Source organism: Haemorhous mexicanus, chromosome 2 (assembly GCF_027477595.1).
Source record: "Haemorhous mexicanus isolate bHaeMex1 chromosome 2, bHaeMex1.pri, whole genome shotgun sequence".
NCBI classification, from domain to species: domain Eukaryota; kingdom Metazoa; phylum Chordata; class Aves; order Passeriformes; family Fringillidae; genus Haemorhous; species Haemorhous mexicanus.
The window spans coordinates 58,349,158-58,369,118 of NC_082342.1; positions in this window are offsets into that span (position 1 = coordinate 58,349,158).

Consider the following 19,961-nt stretch of genomic DNA (forward strand, 5'->3'; position numbering starts at 1 on the left):
TCTAAATCAGATCTGGGTATTCAGGAAACATACAGGCCACTACAATGAGCAAAGTATTTGCAAGTCATCCAGAAACTCAATTTCCTTCCTAAAGGAGTAGCACAACAGGGTTTATTTTGTAACGAGGAAAAAATTCCTTTTTGGTTGCCTACAGTAAGTTTACTGTCTCTTTGGCTGAGCCCCTCTGAAGCATCCAGGAGCTGAAGACAACTGGTTCACTTTTTAATGATTTTTTTATCACTACCTTGCTCACTTCCAAATGTGGAAAAACATCTAGCATCACACTGCTAACACCAAATAAAAAACTCCAGTCATTTCCACCCTCTCAACCATAAAGAGAGAAAAGTGATGATAGTAGAATTTTATTGGTTTTATTTAAACAGGCTTCTTCTCCCCCAACAATACTGTGATGCTACTATAAAACTTTTCTGACACATTACTTTAAACATTAGCACATGGACATGCCAGCTCTGCACTTCAGGAGCTGCAGCTCAATGCCAAGAGCTATTAGTCACATTAAGAAGTCTCTTCACAGTAGGGCAGATAGAGAGGAGAGTGTCTGAGTCCTCCTGCCTTCGGTGCCACCCTGTGCCCTGTCACCCCCCTCCCCGGCTGTGGCCACCTTGTACAGGGCAGCTCAGAGAGGTTTTCTGCCAGCAGTTGGGAGCATGAGAGTTTTTAGGGAGCAGGCACTTTCTTTCCCCTGGTTTTAAGGTGGGTGCCGCTGCAGAGCTCCACGGGGATTGCTGCAGCCAGCTGAGGACAAGTGATGAGAGAAGGGAAGAACAATGAAGTTAAGCAAACAAATGTCTCGTCTAGGTCTGGGGAACTTCTAGTCTAAATACATCCCTATCCTCCTTCGGTATACATGTGTCTGCTGCTCCTCAGGACAAATGGGGCCTTTCTTTTCAGACCCTTTGACTTCAGCAAGGATTGCACAGCTGGGATGATGACTTGTCTCCTCTTATTAAAACCACTTCTTACAAGTGTCGGCTGTGTCTCCATATTCCTCCGAGTCACTTCTTCAGAGGAAAGAGAAAAACATAAAATATTTTAAGACCTGATATTTCTGCATTTTTATCTATATTTAACCTGGTATGGGGTGAAAAAAAATACATCTAATGTTATTAAAAATTGTGATTTATTAAGTAACCATTCTGGGTGATTATCTGTCTATGTTTTTCCCCATGTATGGGTAAAAGCAAGAGAATCTGAAATAGCCAGAGCACTCCTAAGCAAAGACACAACCTAGGCAAAGCAGAATATTCCAGAAGAGACAGAGAGGGAGGCAGCATCCAGAGGGAAACAAACAAACCACATATATGACTGAAGAAAAGTCTTAATCATACCCATAAAAATAGTAATATCAGTGGGTTGATTTTTGTTTGTTTCTTTTACTTTTGCATTTAAAGCAAGCACATTCTCCTGCTGATCTCAGGCAGTGCCAGTTTGTAGCATAACACACATGCTGAAATACAAGATGGAGAATGTGTACACACACTGCACAAGAGAAGCTACAATCTGCAAAAGTGAATGTTGCATCCATATATCAATTGAAATGACCTACAATTCAGGGAGTAATCATTTTGAAACAATCTCACATGAATTCACCTTCACAAGATTAGAGGCTGATGTCACCAGGAGGGTGAAGTCATCAGCAATGACTTAAGCTAATGGGAAAATGCCAGAAAAACTTGATCAGTCTGTTGAGAAGAGCTTAACCTCTTCCAAGCAACAAGGAATGCTGAGAACTATTTACCTCTTTTGTTTGCAGCATTTCCTGAGTGGATTTTAGCACAGGAAAGCTCACAGTTGACTAATGGGGACAGGGAATGAAATCTCCTTCCTACCGTGTGGCTGGTGATCACTGTTTGGAAATTTTAAAGCCATATGTCTGAATTCAAGTCGAATTTCAAGACAGAGAAAACTGGCAGTAAGCTGTGGGGATAATTTTGTGATGTACAGTCAATTCCAGCAACACTAACTCCTGGGAGTAGTTCCCTCTCATTTTAGGTCACTGACACAGCGGGATTCGGCAAGGGGACTCGGGCTCAGCTCTACATTCATTAGAGACAAGGATTTAGAACAGAGACGTGGCCTGTGGTGACTATGGCAAGATTTTCCCTGCCATCACAAGCAAACCAAGCTGCCCATAGGCGTGTGGTGTGGCTGACAGCAGGCCATACCAGGCTGCTGTGCCAGCTCAACACGTGTTGGGTGTCTTCCTGAGGTAATAGCGGAGCACATGATTTAGAGTCAGTGGCATTAAAAACGATTGGAGTCATCGTGGAAAGTACAGATATTTTTGTTTGACTGTGTAATGCGTGCCTGTGTGGGAGTGGTGTGAGCTTGTTCTATTTCCAGCCTGTGAATACCGAGGTGTGACAAGCCTGCTTCCCTGCTCCTTCGGCAAATGGTGCCGGCAGTGCCACTCCCTGGCGACTGCGAGGAGCTCGGGCACAGCACAAGCCATCTGAAAGAGTGCTAAAACCAAGAGGTGGGCCTGAGCCGGGGTGCCACAAACTCACTGGCTCCTTGCACTCAGACTCAGTGTCCCAAGCAGGGCATGCAGGATGGATTTGCTGGTGTGGTCAAGTGGCCTTTGCCAAGCTGGCGTGCAGGCTGCTTTTGCTCCTGACGTGGATATTCTGGATGCACACAGTCCATGTGGCACCTTAGGCAGCTCATTAACAGCATTTAAGAGAGCCCCCAAGCCCCACCTTAGCAAGCTGCAGCTCCACACACAGCTGCAGAGCCCAGGTGGGCTCCAACTCTAATGAGGCCAGCTCTGCTCTGCTCTTCTCTGCTCTGCTCTGATTCCCTGGAAATAAGATTAGAGCTTGGCCCTCTGTCTATCTGAAATGTTTTTCATGTTTTAGAGCCAAGTGTTTTCTTTAACCCCCTCTTGCTCTGCAACACTCTTATAACTCATTTACTTCATAAAGCTTGAAAGAGAAGAGCATTCTCTCACAAAACAAGTCAACGCTTTCAGCTGAAATGCTGAAGGTTAAATGTTGAAAGGTCCTCTGGTTGAATTATAAAAAAAAAAAAATTATATGAAAATTATATTATGGAGATGCACAAGTCCAGCCAACAGGACATATCAGTCCTAAAAGAACTTATGATCTTTCCAGAATGGCTCAGCTGGTAGCCTGTAGGCCAGATGCTGCTAAGTAGGTTAGCCCATCATCTTTTCTACAAAGGAGTTAAAGAACGGCTATTTGGCATTAACCAGGCAGGGGCAAATCTCCCCGCTGCCTGCCCAGCTCTCAGATCTGCCACTGCCACAGATATGTGGGACTCCAGCCTGCTGCTGAAAGACAGGCAGAAAAGCCAGGACTGCCAGCCCCTCTGGCCAGGTCACTGCAGCTCACAAGGAGAAGGGGATCCCAGGAATAATTTGCAGCTGTTTTGGCCATCGAAATGAAGCCTGCACTTAAAAGATCTATGTTTTAGTTTCAAATGGCCTCGTGTTTAACAGCATGTTTTCCCAAGCAGGAAGTATTTGTTCAAGAAAAAAATCTACATCTGCAGACAAAAAGATTCTACAGGATTTTAGGGCCGGGTTGTCCTTTTTTCACAGGACCCACACAGTAACAGACAGAGAAATATTAAGTGGCTCAGCAGTGTACTGCAGGTAAATATAATATCCTTCCTCTTTTCCTGTTCCATTTCATCTCCATCTTGGCAGATCAGTTTCAAAGCAATCTCTCCACCCTGAAAATGGGTTGACTAAGTATGAACTGACGATAGTAATTTGCGCAGCACTAGAAGACATCTTCCACATAGGTAATTTATGCCAGTTTTGAAGAGGTTAGGAGTTCATGGATTGGGATGTAGCTCCATTTTTGCATTTTCTATTTTGGCCTTACATTGCTTACATTTGCTTCTCACCCAGGCTAAGAATCTGTTTTCCTGATGGCACCGAAGGAAAGACAAATTGCTCAGTGTCTGAGAGGCAAATTTTGAGCTGCATAACATGCTTACAATAAAACAACAGATCAGGGCAGAGCTAAGAGTATTACTAAGGTTTCCAAGGAGTGGGAGCTACTATGCCTTCATCCCAAACCCATCCTGATTCCCTAACTAAAGGAGAGTGCTCCTGTAGGGCTTGCTGAACTAGCACAGTTGGATGCTTCACCTACAAATCTCTGCTTAGGATCTCACTTGATTAGGGCCCTAATCTAGTGCTATACAGTTAAATGAAAGAAGAGCCTTCAACTTCTGCAATGCCACAGTTGGACAGAGGGCAGTGGCCTGAACTCCCTTTACAACAAGTGAAGGTGAGGGAGCTCCTCAACATATTTTGAGGTATATGCTCAGTGCATCAGAAGGCTTCCTCAGCCTCTGAAGGTGCCTATTTCTTTCCAGCAATTTCAGAGGGGCCTGGTAGGGACTGAACTCCTGACAGAGGTGGCACAGGTTAGCACCTGGAGTTTGATGGGGGGTGACCAGCACTTCCTGCCCTGGGAAAGCAGCCAGCACACACTTTGCTCTCACAGACTGGGACAAAGGGTAGCCAGTTCCTCAGGAGACTCTCTGAGCTTTTCCTTCTAATACAGAGCTCTTTTGGGACCATCTACCTCCTGGGGTGAAGGGAAGAGAGGAGGTAATTCGACCTCTCTCATTATCCTACTCTGCCTTATGAAGCGACCCATACTGGAAGCTTATAAAAAGTATCAAGACCTTATATTCTGTAAATCAAGTCCCAAAAAGGGAAATTTCTACAATCTTAATTACAATTTGCTGTAGGAGGTCCAATTCCAGCCAGTTTTCTAAAGCTTGTGGCAGCTGACTTATTATTCTAGCACGCTTGATGGAAATACAAAATTGCATATCCTTCTTTGTAAGATGACTTCTTGGGCTCTGGAGCTCACTGGCTGTCAGTGGATTATATATTGGATTTTTCTGTCAGCATGTAATAAAAAGGAAGTTTAAAAAAAAATTAAAGGAATACATTAAAATAATTCCATTCATATTAGGTATTTTAAAACCCACCAGCTACTTTTGGGCTGCCCATGTATGGATAACTGAATGAAAATTACGAGGTCTTCAGCCCCTCGCAGAGCTATGCAAGGCCTGGCCATTAATTTCATTTTTATGCTACCAGGGAGAACTGGGGATTTCCTGCTACCAGCGGGGCTCACACACTGTAAAGGATCGGCTCTAGATTTTGGCCACCTTGAATACACAGAGCTAGGGTAACAGGCAGGAGAAGCTTACACTGTGTTTTCTTCCAATGCATTCGTCAGAAGGCTTTCCCCATGTTGACTGGAAAAGATCAGCCAGAGAAACACTAGGAAATTACTGTGGGGATGTCTTTCCCTTCCTCTTTCTCCTTCCCCACTACCTCAAGCTTCATGTAGCAGAGCAGAACCACAAATGTCTGTCCTAAATGCCTTAGCAGTGTTCTTCTCAGAGCTTGCTACCCACCACGTCAGGCTATTTAACCTACCCGTGAGTGACACTCTCCAATCTCCACCAAACAAAACTCCCACAAGCAAATTCAGTCCTTCTGGTCTCCGACAGATCCAACAGGATGCAGTGCACACCACTGCACATCATGCAGCACAAGGAATATCTTTTTTGACTGCTGCAGTCATCTCATTCCCAGTCCTTTCACACAACCAGTGAAACTGAGAGCGTGTCTGCTTGAGAAGGCAGCACCAAAATGGTTAAGCAAGTCAATAGAGCTACTTTGCTGGTAAGAGTTAGAGAACTGGAAAGTGTAGAAGAGTTAGCCCAGCCAGATGTCTCCACACTCTGACTCAGGAGAAAATTTTCTGTTATATCATTAGAAAATGTCTGAATTAACAGATTTACCTAAAAATTATCCCCAGCTCATACTATATCTAGATCTGTATAAATAATCTGTTCTTCAGTCACTTGGCAAACAAACAATGAACAGCAACAAAACCATTTTGAGTAGAAAATTATTAATTTTATAATGCAATTATTAATTTTAAAATGCAATTAAAAACTTTAATTCCTGTACTTAAAGTTAGGTACTTTTATTAACAAAATACCATTCTAGAAACAAAAGTGCATTTTATTTAGAAAACAACCTTTAAAATTTTTTAAAGGAATTGGCTGTTTTTCAGCCAAAATAATTTGATGAGGTCAACACAAATTTTGCCAGCAGCTTCAATAACCCAAATCTGCTTTTTTTTACTTTTTTTTTTGCATGTATATGGAAAGACCAAACCATTTCCCTCAGCCCTGATTGCAGCTTCAGTCAAAAAAGAGGTCCATTTTTCACTTTACTGTGTTGGACAAGGCATATTTTTCTTAACTTGCTCTTTATATCTTTCATGATATTAGGGAATTTGAATAGTAAACACTGAAAAGAAAAGCTTGCTATTTGTTATCTGATCTTTAATCCCAGCTTTCCCCTTTGTACATTTTGTCTAGGGAGCTATGTTTTTCAAAAACATACGGGAAACTCATCTGCTAATCTGTCAACAAGCCATTCATCTGTAATGTCTGCTCTACATTTGTTTTGCTATGTCACTGTGCACTGAATGTTTGATGCAGATGTTTTGACACAAGTGGTAGAGAAAAATGAAATTTGTTGTTTTCTGACACCACCACCCTCAAAAGATTTATTTAAACAACAAAATCTGGCCTAATTTTTAAAAATAACAGATTACTCCGTGACGATGTGCGACTTCCCAATGCCTCCAGCCAAGGTGTTGCCTTGCTGTTTTGAGGAAATTACACCAGCGAATCTTTTATACCTTCTGAAAAGATACAGAGGAATGATTTTGCTCTGATTTCCACATTTATGTTGTAATCCAGTGCACAGCCTCTGTTGAAGAGAAGTAGAAAAGATAGTTTGCAACAGGCACCTCCCAGATGAGAACTAGTCCAAACATTCAAAGCCAGAACTGAAACGCTCCTGTCTGTTCCCATATGTTGCACCAGTAATTGTGCCAGACATCTCACCACCTGAGAACGGATGGAAAGACATCTGCTTCCTTTCAGACAGCACCTTACACCAAGCCCTGGGCTCCTGCTCACTCAGTCCCCTTTCTTTAACTGCTTCCACTTCAGGAGAGGGGAAGGGAAAAAACCAAATCCCTCTTTACAGCAAATATTACATGGGCAGTGTGGCACATGTAGATATGGTTGGTAGGACACTCAAAACCCAAGTTTCAGGTTCAGATTACATTGACAACAGGTCAGTACTTATTTTAAGGGATATGTAAAGGCATATGAAGCCAAATCACCTGGGTTAGGCTGGGTGACTGGATAACCTGATGCTGTTTTTTTTGAGACACCCTAATGTGTGTAGGAATGGGCCATGGCCACATCATGGCCATGGTGGGTGGGATCTTGGCATTCAGGTGCACTGTGGAAGGGGTGGGTGGGTGCATGTGCCTGACCCAAGACCCCAAGCCAGCCTGTCTTCTTCCCTTCCATGTAGTTCCCAGGGCAAAAGCCATGTCTGATGACTGTACTCGGGAGTCCCCACTAACTGCAGGGCTGGCAGGTGAGCTGGGACTCAAGAACAAACTCAGCCCCTCTGCTTATGTGTTTGCACAGGCACATCATAAGGTTAGTTCATCCCATTGAATTTTACTTATGGGCCCCTTAAAGTCTCTGGGTTGACAGGCTCCTCCTGGAGCACTGCCTTGCCTTAGGAGCCTAAACTCACATCCCAAAGCACCTAGCTTTCTCTGCAGGCTCTTGAAAACCCCTACCAACTATCGTAGACCAGGTGTCTAAATGCAGATGGGAATCAGCTCAGCCATAGTGCCAGCACTAGTAATATATATAATATATATATGTGCATTTCTAACCATCTTCATACAAAAGGATCCTCAAAAATATTTTTAAATTTACAGTGGAGAGAACTGTGTCACAGTCACACTACAAAGCCTGGATGAGGTGCCCTCAGAAGCCATAGAGGAATGGGCCTCAAGGCATGAGAAAACCCTCGACCTGTAGAGGCATAAAATGAATTCACAACTGTGAGGATGATGCCACCTGGACTACTTCCAGAGGCATGAGGACCATCATAAATTACCATGTGGCTGCCAGCCAAGAGCTTGCAGCTGAGGCAGGTTCTCTGCTATCCAGCTGGGAGGATGAAGCACATCAGGAGAGGCAGCCTGGGAGCCAGGGAAACAAGGAGAAAAAAACAGGAGAGCAAAGGACTAATGACTTCTAGCACTGAGTCTCATTGTATGGCTAGATTCAGTAGCTAGAAAATGTAGCAGTACTTTTACCACTTTACACTACTTCATCCTCTAATTCGGATCAGCTTTTCAAATCATTGCATCTCCACATTTTTGTAAGCAGGACCATGCTTGATTCTGTTTCATATCTTACTTTTACATCCACATTTTCTCGGTGTGCTTATCACATGAAAAATTAATATTAAAACAAAAAGCCATTTTCTGGAAGCACCATGTGAGAGTTGCAGAAAATGAGACTGCCTTTGTTTCCTTCTTCTTGAGCTAGTTGACTACAAGGAAAGAGAGCAATATGTCTCTTGAGAGGAACCACTTAAGAGGTTTTTACTGTAAAAATATAATATGAGACCTTGGAGGAAGAACTACCAACTTTCTAGCTGCCTTACCTGCCAGCTGCTTTTGTGATTTATATGTATGATACACAAGTGCTGATAATATCAAATGTGTCCATCCTCTTGATACAACTGTTATTATTGCAGCTTATCCAAGTGTACATCAACAGGGGAAGGAGCCATGATTATCTGAAACGTGATAGCAAGCACAGTTTTTCTGTTCAGGGATTTTTAGTTATTTCCCCATCCCTAAATCTGCTCATGTAATTTTGGAGAGCTCTGTGGATTTTCAGTTCCCTGTCACATTGCACAGCCAGTTTAAGGTAGCAAAATTAAAGAAGTGCTCTGGCTGCTTCAGCCATTTCAGTCTGAAAATGATTTGGTTTCAAATCAGAAAAATCAACACCGATCCATTAAAGAGAACCATCCATGTGACTGCTAAATAACTTAAAGAGGAAATTAAGAACTAGCAGATGGCACAAGAAGTGGTATATGGCTTCATAAGCACCAATTTAATCTGCCTAACTTTTCCCAAAATGTGTAGAGACACCAATCATGTAAATCAAGATGAAGTTATTCCACACAAATCAGCCCTTTCCTGGATGTGTTTTAAGTTTGAATTGTTTGAATTGCTTTGCATCTCTGGGGCTTGTCTGGGGAGGAAGTATTAAGCCCCAGGAAAAAACCCAGTGTCCAGGTGCACTTCCAGCAGTTTAGAGGATGGCTGTGCACAGCATAATGCTTTTCTATGGGCCAAATAAAGCTGTTCTTTTTTCCTATTGCCATGCTGCATTGCAGACTCCTGTCTAATGTGTCATCCTCTGACATGTCTTTCAGCACTTCACCTCCCCTTGGAAACCTGCATTTCCAGTCCTTTTCCAGTGGCTGCTGCCTAGAATTCATTCCATTTCCATATTGCCTCTCCATTCTTCAATGGGTCCTGAGAGTAATCTTTCTACATCCATGGGTCCAGGGAGTTCTTAATTCTTCTGACTGAATGAGTACATCGACTTTAGGATTTCCATTTGGATTGGGAGCATGTTTGGAAGTGAATCTCCAGGCTGTCCCCACATAATGTGCCTTGGTTCACATCACATAATGTGCCTTGTTCACATCACAGAATGGCCTCAGAGCACATGAACTGGATTCCTTGCAAACAAAGCTTGCAGAAATTGTGCCTGTGGAGCAAACCGGCTCCATCAGCCAATGAATGTCCTGTGATGGCCCAGGCTAGAGCCAAGGTGGAGTAAACTTTCCTGGAGCATGTCTGGTGTGGGTGTCAGGACCTCAGCCACAGCTCTTTTGCTTTGCAAACCTCCTGTTGATCTGCACTGCCTCCTAATACAGATACAGTCAGCAAATGCTATAGGAAGTCTAGGCTAAATTCTGAACCTAAAATCCCTAAAATGGCTGTAAAGAAAACTTACTTAAACCATTAGAAAAGACATCTGGCTGTTGATATATAAATCTTATCTTTGTGCGAGTACAGTTAACCTGCAATTCAAGCGTTCCCAGAAGCACAGCTTATTTCTGGTGTAACCTGAGTTTACATTTGGCCTTTTACTAATATAAATATTTTAGTAAAGCAGGCCAGATCACAACTGGCACGGTTTTTATGGTAAACTTTTAAGTCTAAACTGTTTTTGGAGTGAGTGAGATTCAGTCCTTCATCCACAGTCGAAGTGACTGGCATGAGACTGCTGCAAAACTGAGGCCGGAAATCAAGGCTGGGCAGAACATCAGAAAGATGCTCCTCACAGGAGGAGAGACAAATCTGTGACCTCTCCTGAGGACCTCTAGAACTATGGCAATTACAGAACAGGTGGTTTGTATGCTAAAAGTTTAAGTCTAAAATGTTTCTCTCCTAAGAGCCAGTAGAAAACTCAGCATGGAGAAGATTCTCCCTTTGCCCTTGGAGAAACCAGTAAATGTGATAATTCCACAAAATTAGCATGTAATGAAATATTCACTTGTAAGACACAAGAAACATGTTGCCATGTACAACATTTTGGGGTTGAGCCTGCTTACCTTTTCACTGGTTTTATGCTGTTGTGATGCTAGCTTCCTATAATACAGCTACTTCTGATTTACAGCACTGAAAGTGTTAAGTCTGGCTTCTTAGGTGTATGGGTATTTCAAAAGGCATGAGGCCAGTGGGTAAACAGATTTACTCACGGATAACACTGATCTCTTTGAAACATGGTACGCTTCATCCCATTTCTGTTATAAAAATGAAAGTTGCAAAGAAAATGAAAGAAAGAGCTCCATCTCCATTTACAGGAAAATATTTTACATGATGTGACGCCATTGGGAACTGGCAACTGTCTCAGCTCAAATCCATCAATCTAATACCTTTTCAAAATCATTCCCTGTATTACTGCCACCATGCCTTCTATTCCAAGCAAGTAAGGCTTTGATATAAGAACAAATTCCTATTGAAAAAGCCAGCTGTTAATGTGCAAGCTCATATGTTGATGATGTGCTTAAACACTTTCCCTAACTGGTCCCTGGAACTGATGGAACACGACAGAGAAAACCCCGTGCATTCATTTCTAGAGCAGACATCCTCATTGCACACATTAGCACTCACAGCTCCCCATCAGCACCATTCACACAAATTAATTCCTTCACTTCGGTGTCATTATTTATGCTAGTGCTCCTACGAGCCCCTTCCTTTGCTCTTCACCTCAGACTTTTCTCTGCTTAAAATTTTGATTTGCCAGATCAGAGGACTGAAATAACTGATGGTCATCTGCAAAAATAAAGAAGATCAAAATGCCACATAGAATAAAAATGGACAGTGCATTCCTGGAAAGCAGTACCCAAAACACTTTGAAGATGCTTGCCCTACTGAAAATTACTGTGAATTTCCAATATATTTTCAAGCAGACAGAGGATGTATGTAAATGTAATTTACTGATGAAAAACCATTAAGCAGTTCTGCTAAGGATGAATTCCTGTGAATACTGTGGAAGACTTCTGAATTTTGAAACATTTTTCATATAATTTTGAGGCCACTGAGAGGGCCTTGTCTGCTGTAACAATTTTACACAGTGAGTTTGTACCTCCCTATATGACTTTTGTTTTGTATTATTATTATGAATTATTCGTGTTTTGGTGATTTCAAAAAGCCCCAGGAATGGTCTAGGACCCCATTATGTGAGGATTATACAGGCACAGAAGAACATGCACAGCAGTGTTAAAAGTAATCCGCAAGTTGCACTCTGTCTGAATATGCTGTATTTGGAGATTACTTTGTAAGCATTTTTTCCAAGCATCTACCACTCGGATAATGCACTGGAATACCTTTGGGGAGTCTCTGCATGACAACATGCATTCATCTTAGACACAGTAAATTTAAAGCTCTCTCCCATATTACACAATAGTATTAGGCCCTTTGAGTTCTGTTAAATTGAAAATGTCTCAGGACTGTTGCACTTCTGCTAAGCATATTTTAAAGTCTAAATAAAATAAAACTATGTAAGGAACTGTATACACTTATAATTTAATTATGTAGTTGTGTCATATTAAACTGTGAGCAGGATTTCTAAAAAAAAATCAGACTCAGAAATCAATTCCCCATTTATGATTCACGCTGGCAAGTTTTATCGTTAGCAGTGCAGATCAAAGAAAGAATATGTAGAAAAGCTGGAGAGTGTTTCTTTGCACAGTAGAATGAGAGTTTTGTGAACATAAAGCACAAGAGAAGCCTCTTTATTTAGATGCCTATTTAGTAGCTGAGTCACGTACATGTTGTTGGACATGAAGGAAAGTTTTAGAACAGCCTCTCAAAATCTTACCTCCCTGGGGTATTTTTTTTAATTGAAAATATCAGCAGTGTTTTCATTATCATAGCAAAGGACAGGCAGCGAGCTCTGTACCTTGGCTGGCTTATGACCATGATGATTTTGCAGAAATGCTTTAGGATAACATATCAAACAGAAAACAAGCAATTGACTAGCTCTTCCAGTTTTTACTCAAGTGTGTGCCTTCAGTGCTCTCTGCCAGCATGTCTGTGCCCCTCTATCCCTCATATGCGCGTTTCCCCTGCACGAGAGGCAGCAGTGCCATTGCACACATCACCAGCACAGAGAGGCAGACAAAGCACGACAGCACAGGATGCCAAGAGCCATTCCTGCACCCAGGACAAGAACAGGAATCTCCATTCCTCCCACTGTCTCCCCTCTCTTCCCAGGTGTCATCCTCCCAGAAAAGGGTGAACATCCTCAGTGCTGGGGGCAGTGCCCGCCTCCTCTCCAATGTCTCTGGTCTGCAGTGGGATGGGGCTGCAGCAGCAGGGAGGGGAACCAGATCCAGCTCAAAATGTTGAGGCCTCAGGAGCTCATGTCAGTGAGGCACGGGGAATGAGGGGCCACCATGAGGTGAGGGCAATTCTGACCAAGGACACCTGCTAGGAGGCTGAACTTCCCAGGATTCTATCCCCACGGTGGGTCCCGTCCAAAAAGACCCTGACTCAGCTGGGAGGGACACTGCCAGGCTAATAAAAAGGCATTGTGTTTGTGACAAGTTCTTACCTTTGTAGCATAAGAAAAGCTCCAAGGACTCAGGCCAACTGGAGCAGTGCCTCCAGCAGGGACAGGGTGAAACTTCTTTTGCCATGGGACATCTGAGTCTGCAGCTTCCCCCATCCCATCTCGGTCACCCAGGGGACTAGGTCTGCATGGACACCTCAAGATGTGGGAGCCCTGAGGATTTATACAGGTGGATGATGGCAGATTGACCTTTATTATGTACTCCTTTTGTAGTAACACTTAATGCACCCTTTGTCTTCCTGACCACTAATAAGCAGGGAGCTAATGTTAACTCTCTCTTGAGAGGCAGAAGTTAGGTACAGACATTTTCGTGTACACATTTACATAGCTGATCTTATTTTTCTCTTGTGCTTCACCTGGCAGTGAATTCCTGGTCCCTGTGTGTCTGCCCTTCTGGAAGCATTGCCTTTTTCAGGACTCAGTCAACCACATTTAAAAATCTTCATGCACGTTTTCTCAGCTACCTTTAGTTTTATTATCCTGTATAATCTTTAATCACTCATAAGCATTGATACCTTGTACCATACCTTTTATTAGGTCATATATGGAGATGACGACCTGCACAAGTGCCTATGGATACCTTCAGGTAGTCCTTCTCCATTGTGTAAATAACTTTTCCCTTGCCCTCTTTCTCAACTTTGAATCAAACTTCAGCCTGGGTCCCCACTTGATTCTGTTACAACTCCGACAGTTGAGAATTAAGGTTTTTTGAAAAATTCAATCCTCTATTTTAACCATACAGGATTTACCTGTTGCCTGCCTGTGGGCAAGAAACCCTAAATTTTAGGTTTGGCTCTAGCCAGGCTTGAAAGAAACTGCGCATTTAAAGCAAATGTTTTTAAATTTTCTGTCTTCATATAGTCCCTGGGGGAATCATAACAATAAACAAGCAAAGCAAATTTTTCACTTTGGCCTGAAGAATGACTTTCAGCTTTACATGTGCCAAGTTTTGTGAACAAGTTAATTCTCCCAGTTATGTCAGCATGCAGCATAGATGTCTAGTTACCTGATTTGTGGGGGTAATTGGGTACTCAAGTGACCTAAACTGTGCAATTACTGGTGCTGGCAGATTACATATGGAAAACTAAGACCAGGCCATAAAAATTTGATCTATTGTGTCCATAGTCATCATAAAACCGTTATGGTTGGTGATTGATTATAGGAATATTAAAATGCAGAAAAAGAAAAAAAAAAGCTGCTTTAAATTGCATTGTATTCTCGTGTTCAGGGAAAAAAATGATTGCTGTTATCTTGACATGTTTATCACTTTGAGGCTGAGCCAGTCGCTATCGTGTGAGTTCATTCTGTCCCATAGCTGACAAATTCTATCATGTACTATAAAAATCATTATGGCTCACTTTTGCAACTGCAATAAAACAGGAAAGCAAGTACAGTAACCATTTATATTTAGGACTTCAGTCCTAATGCACATCCAGCAAAGCTGACTTAAAAGTTTAGACAGAAAACAAGATAGATCCTCAACCTGGATGCACAGATTTTATTCCAGAACTGGTCTCAATGGCAATCATTGATATTTGTGGAACAAAAAAAAAAAAAAAAAAAAAAAAAAAAAAAAAAAAGAAAAAAGGCAATATATTGACATCTTGTATTGCTGATCTCATTTTTTTGGCAGGGAGTCCTCTGTATTTTTTAACATTTTTACTTCTTTCTTTTGGAGGGAGCCTTGGAGGTCTGAAAGTGTCCCCTGGCTGCACCTCCTATGTGAATTTTCTCACCATAGCACATTTTGCAGCTACACTTTCTGCAGAAGTGTTCTCCCTTAGGGCTTTCTTCCCCGAGCACAGTTCCGTGGGTGTGTGCAGGTTGCTGCCATAGCACCAGTGCAGTGCTCAAACCCCAATCCCCCAGCTGTCCCCAGAACCTGATCCTGCTGTACACCTGAGTTGTGCTCTGCCATGCACAACTGCTCCCTCACCAAAGGATGCCAGGATACACTTGGATACTTCAGCCAGGGGTAGGACATATTGGCTTTAGAGCCATCCAGTCCTTGCACATTTTCCCTGTAGACATACTTCAATTCAGCGATATGGCCAATCATACTGACAACAACTCCTACTTTTGTGGAAGTGATGTGGGGTTTGTTGAATGCCTCAGTTATGCTCCTCAACCAGGACCAGATGTACATCATCTTGGTGTGGATTTGCACCTTCCCTTAACAGCCTGCTGCCAGACTCCCTCCCTTAAGATTGAGGGACTGAAGCAGTTGAGCAATCTCACATACCCCACTTTTAGCTTTTTTCCTCATTCATCGTGCTTGAAAATGCTTGAAATATCTCTTGGGTTTGAACACAGAAACTAAATCAGGAATATTTCACACCCCTCATTTAGCTTTCACAGAAGAAAAACCAGTCAGATCAAAACTGTAACATGGCCATGGACACCTGCAGCATTAGAAGATGCAGATGGCCTTTCCTTCCATTTATAAATACACAGGTGTGCTACGAGAAGTGAGAAGTTTGGGTTTCATCTGTTTCTCTCAGTTCAGCATGCTGTAATTTCCAACCTCTAAAAGCATGCCAAGCAAACAGTGAAGATAAACACACAACATTCAACTACAACACAGAACTTCAGGGCCCATCTCAACACTTCACACCAGTGTCTTCATGGACTCACATCCCATCAAGGGTATACCTGTGAACTGGTTTGGTCAGATGATCAAATTCAGCACCATGCAGGATCAGTCATGAGACACCATCCTTGGAAAACCCAACCTCATTTATGATGAGCTAGGAAAATATAAGACAAACATTGTACTCAGGACACGTATTCCATGCTTAACCCTCGAGATGATTCACCAAAGCCTATATCAGTCAAATTCTCTTAAAGCCACCATTCATGGCTGATGTTAACTGTCCATTAAACATTAACAGTTCAGAAGCCTGAGCACCAAGATACGTGTAGGTAGGCTGAGGTAATACATTGCCACCAAGTACTGAAAGTTCATCTGAAAAATAGAAAAGAATCCCACCTCAGGAGAAATAAAGACATTTACAGCCTAATGCATCAAGTGATGCCAGAAAACCTAGCAAGGGTCAGCTCCCAGCATCTCATTCAGTAACGGCTTGTTCAGAACAGCTTTTAACCAGAGCAAAACAAAAAGTACTTCTATGCTCTTTTCCCTTTTTTTTTCTGGGAGCCTCAGGAATATAACCACATTAAATACTTCAGCACTGATTGGCAAGTTTCTGTATTGATTGGCTTCAGAGGCTGATCAGATAAGACAGAGTCAACTAATGAGAGCCACTACAAAAATCTACTGGAGTGTTATCTGCAGAGATAAACTCTCCAAACTCCCAAGCCAGTCTGTTTAGTAGATCTTTTATCTAAACATGTCCTGATATTGTTGATAGTATTGTGCACAAACAAAACAGAAGATACTAACAGAAGGGCTTTGTTAAAAAAAGGCAACTACTGTCCTGGAAAGAAAAAAGAGCAAATAGCCTGGGCTTTAAACACAGTAGTAAGAAGTGAGAGACTGGCATTAACACCTGCCGTCCCTCATCTGTAATTCAAACTCTCCTTCACCCCCAAAACATAAAAAAGAAAACTCTAGGATATTTTCATTAAATGCCTCAGATCCCATCATACTGACCACGTTAGCCACAACCTCCTTCAGAGGAGCAGCTGGATACTGGATGCCCTGTCTAGAAAAAATGCTTTCCTTAAGCTCTGTGCTCTGCTTATCTTCCTTCTTTCTACTTTGTCATGTTATTTTTTAGCTATTGTACTGGATCTGCTTGAAGCCCTCCCTCAGTTTTCACACAGCTCTTTTGGAAGCGAAAAATCTTGCTGACTCGGTAGGGGTTTTGGCTGATTAAAACCCAAGTAAGGGAGGCAGGGCAAAGCCCAGAGTTTGTGCTTCAGCCTTTCCCTGCTCAGTCCTGCTCAGCTTCGGGACCCACCATTCCAAATCTCTGTATTTTCTATGGTGTGGAAATACCAGTTGCTGGAAGTGATTTGCGGGTATACAGGACATGAGGGGAACGTCCTGTGATACATGACCTGTTGGGATCTGTCAGATACACAGCACTCATTTAAGGCAGATGTCCAGGAAAGAATCCAGCCCAGCCTCGGGCTTGTACATCAACCTGAAATAAATAATAAGTCTAAAGAGGAAAAAAAGGAGTTTGAACACACTGTGTGCTCTGAATTTCCTCAGAGGGGTTCGCCTGGGAAAAGCAAGAAGCATTCCTCACCCTGCTCTGGCTCACACTGACAGGAGGTTAAGCTGCAGGGATGTTCCAGTGTACTGAACTAGGCAAGGGGTTTTCAGAGCTGTTATCTATTTTAAAATAAACATTCCAGTGTGTATTGTTATCATATTTTGTCGTGCTCTCATAATTTAGGAAAAAAAATAAATAAAGGCTTCTGAATATCAGTTTCAGGGGGTATTTGTAGAGAATCTGGCTCACATACCATTTTTTTTTCTGTTCACTCCTCTATTCAGCTTTTTATCTAAAAACAACTTTAGATCCCAAGAATACAACTGCTCCTTGAGACTTACGCAAAAGGCTTATTATTAAGCATACATGGCAAGGCAGATGGAAGCCCCATCTAGTATTCTTCCTTTTAGGGCTGTTGTTGCACAAAATAAAGGTTTCTCACCTAATATCTTAAGTCTAGAAAGTCCGAGCTACCCAAGAAAAATTCCAAATTGTTTCAGGCAGTCTTTCCCTTCATTTATGATACTACTTGCCAAAAAATACAGTTTTCTGTGCATCCCGGAATCTGCTCACAGGCCTTATGGCACCAGATCTGGAATGCTGATGCTCCCTGCGGAGCTCACACGGTACAGTCATGGTTTGGGTTTTTATGGAGATTAAGTAGTATATGAATTCCTTAGATAACAAAGCAGCAGCAAAGCCAAGAGAACTTCGAATGTCTCAAAACAAGAATGCCAGGAAACAACCAACTGGCTGTGTAAGAGCTTCCTACCCTTGGCTACTGCTAAAATCCAGGTAGCTGAGCAGATAAGCAGAGCCTTGTTACCACTTAATTCTTAGCAAAGCAGCAGTACACATTCAAAGCTGTTGTTATCTTAACAATCCTATAATAAAAGTTCTGACTTCCAAGCCAGTGCAAAGGTTATCAGCTGATGTTTCTGAAACACAAATTCGCTATAAATCTTCAAGAGACCTGGAACAACTGAGGTGTCACTTTTGCAGGTGCCAAGAGGGGAGGAAGGCTGGTCTCCAGAATGCCAAGCAGCTGGCGAAGGGGCCAAACTCCAGCCTCACAATCCCTTCAGAGGGAAAAATGTTGACTTACCTGAGCCATTTCACATAGGTTATCATGTCAAAAGGAGAAAGCCTATTGGTAATCTCAGGCATTTGTATCACCGCTTGGTTATCTCTCAGACTTGAAAATGGGAGCTCCTTTGTGAGATTGTGTATAGATAAGTCACTAATATTAAGTTTATCCTGGATTTTGGTCTTCATTTTGTCTTCTCCTGCCTAGAGGATGGGCAGGTTTTCAAGGGCTTAGTGCCTAGTGATAGGAGTAAAGAAAAGGGATATCCAAGTGCTAAGAGGACTTCATAAAGCAAGATGTGGATTTGCCTACTCACTTTGGTGATTTGGCAGGATCTGGGCAATTCTGAATTCAAGCAAACAGTTGAGCACTCTGAGTCCTTTGTCCCTTAACACTGTGGAATTGTTGAATGTTTTATAATTATCCATGGCTTTAAATTGCTACTAATGAAAAAAAAACCTAAGGACTTCTGTGGCCTCTGAACTTTGAAAGCTGCTATATTTTTTCTAATTACTTTTTTATATCTAATTTGCAAGGTTCAGTTATCTGTGCATATGACCTATTAATGAGACAAAAAAGATTTGAATACTAATTTAAGTGAAACCCAAGAACATGTAATATAGTTTTTCTAAAATTTAAAGCAATTGGTTAAGCACTCAAGGACTTTGCACCTTCGATATGAATGAGTCAGTTTTAACACAATGCATTGGCAAAGATTAGTTTCATATGCTAAAACTGAGTCACACAGTACAAAAATGAAAAACACCCTGTATTTTGTGTCCAGGAGTGCTTTGCATCCTGAATTGGACAGAACAAATGAAGACAAGAGTCTGTCTGCAATCTTTACTCAAAAGAAACAGAGCTGAAGTTGAAATTGGCTCAGCAGATAGCAGCTAGTAGTAGGAGAATGGGAATTACATCAGGTCATATTTAAACCAAGTATCCCATGATGAATTTATTCACAGCCAACAAAAACAAGATTCTAACATTTTGTTCTCGTATAGGCTGTATGCTTAAAGGGAGACTAAAAATCTGTCTCTTGAAGAAGCAAGGCACCACTGGACTTTGTTTTCCTGCATTCTTGCCTTAAAGCAATTGTATTCATTGACCCATATTCATGAGTTGCTTCATTTGGGCATACTGAAAAAAATAAACAATTCTTCTACTGAGTGTGCCCTTTCCATGTGGAAAATCATTAAAACCTCAGAGACATTTCAGGTCTAATGGGAGGTGTCTTTCACTAAGTTTAATTAAACCATACATATGAAGAAATGTTGACAGAATATTTCTCAGCTGTAAATTACCTACAAACGTGAAATTGTTCCATGTTAACGGTGGTGCTTCTTAAAAAAATATTTACTGATGATTTATCTCCTGGAGTCACATATGTAATGATTGTTTCCCTCATTTCTGCATCCACTTAGTACAATACAATATCTTCCCTGAGAACTTTTGCTGTACTGAATCCTGTCTTTTCTTATAACATTTTTTGTTTCTATCTCTGTTCATTAACACAATTTGATTCTCATTGGAAACAATTAACATTTGATTATGTGTCCTCCTGGCATCTAGTTTAGACCTCTTATATACATAAAAGGTGCAATGAA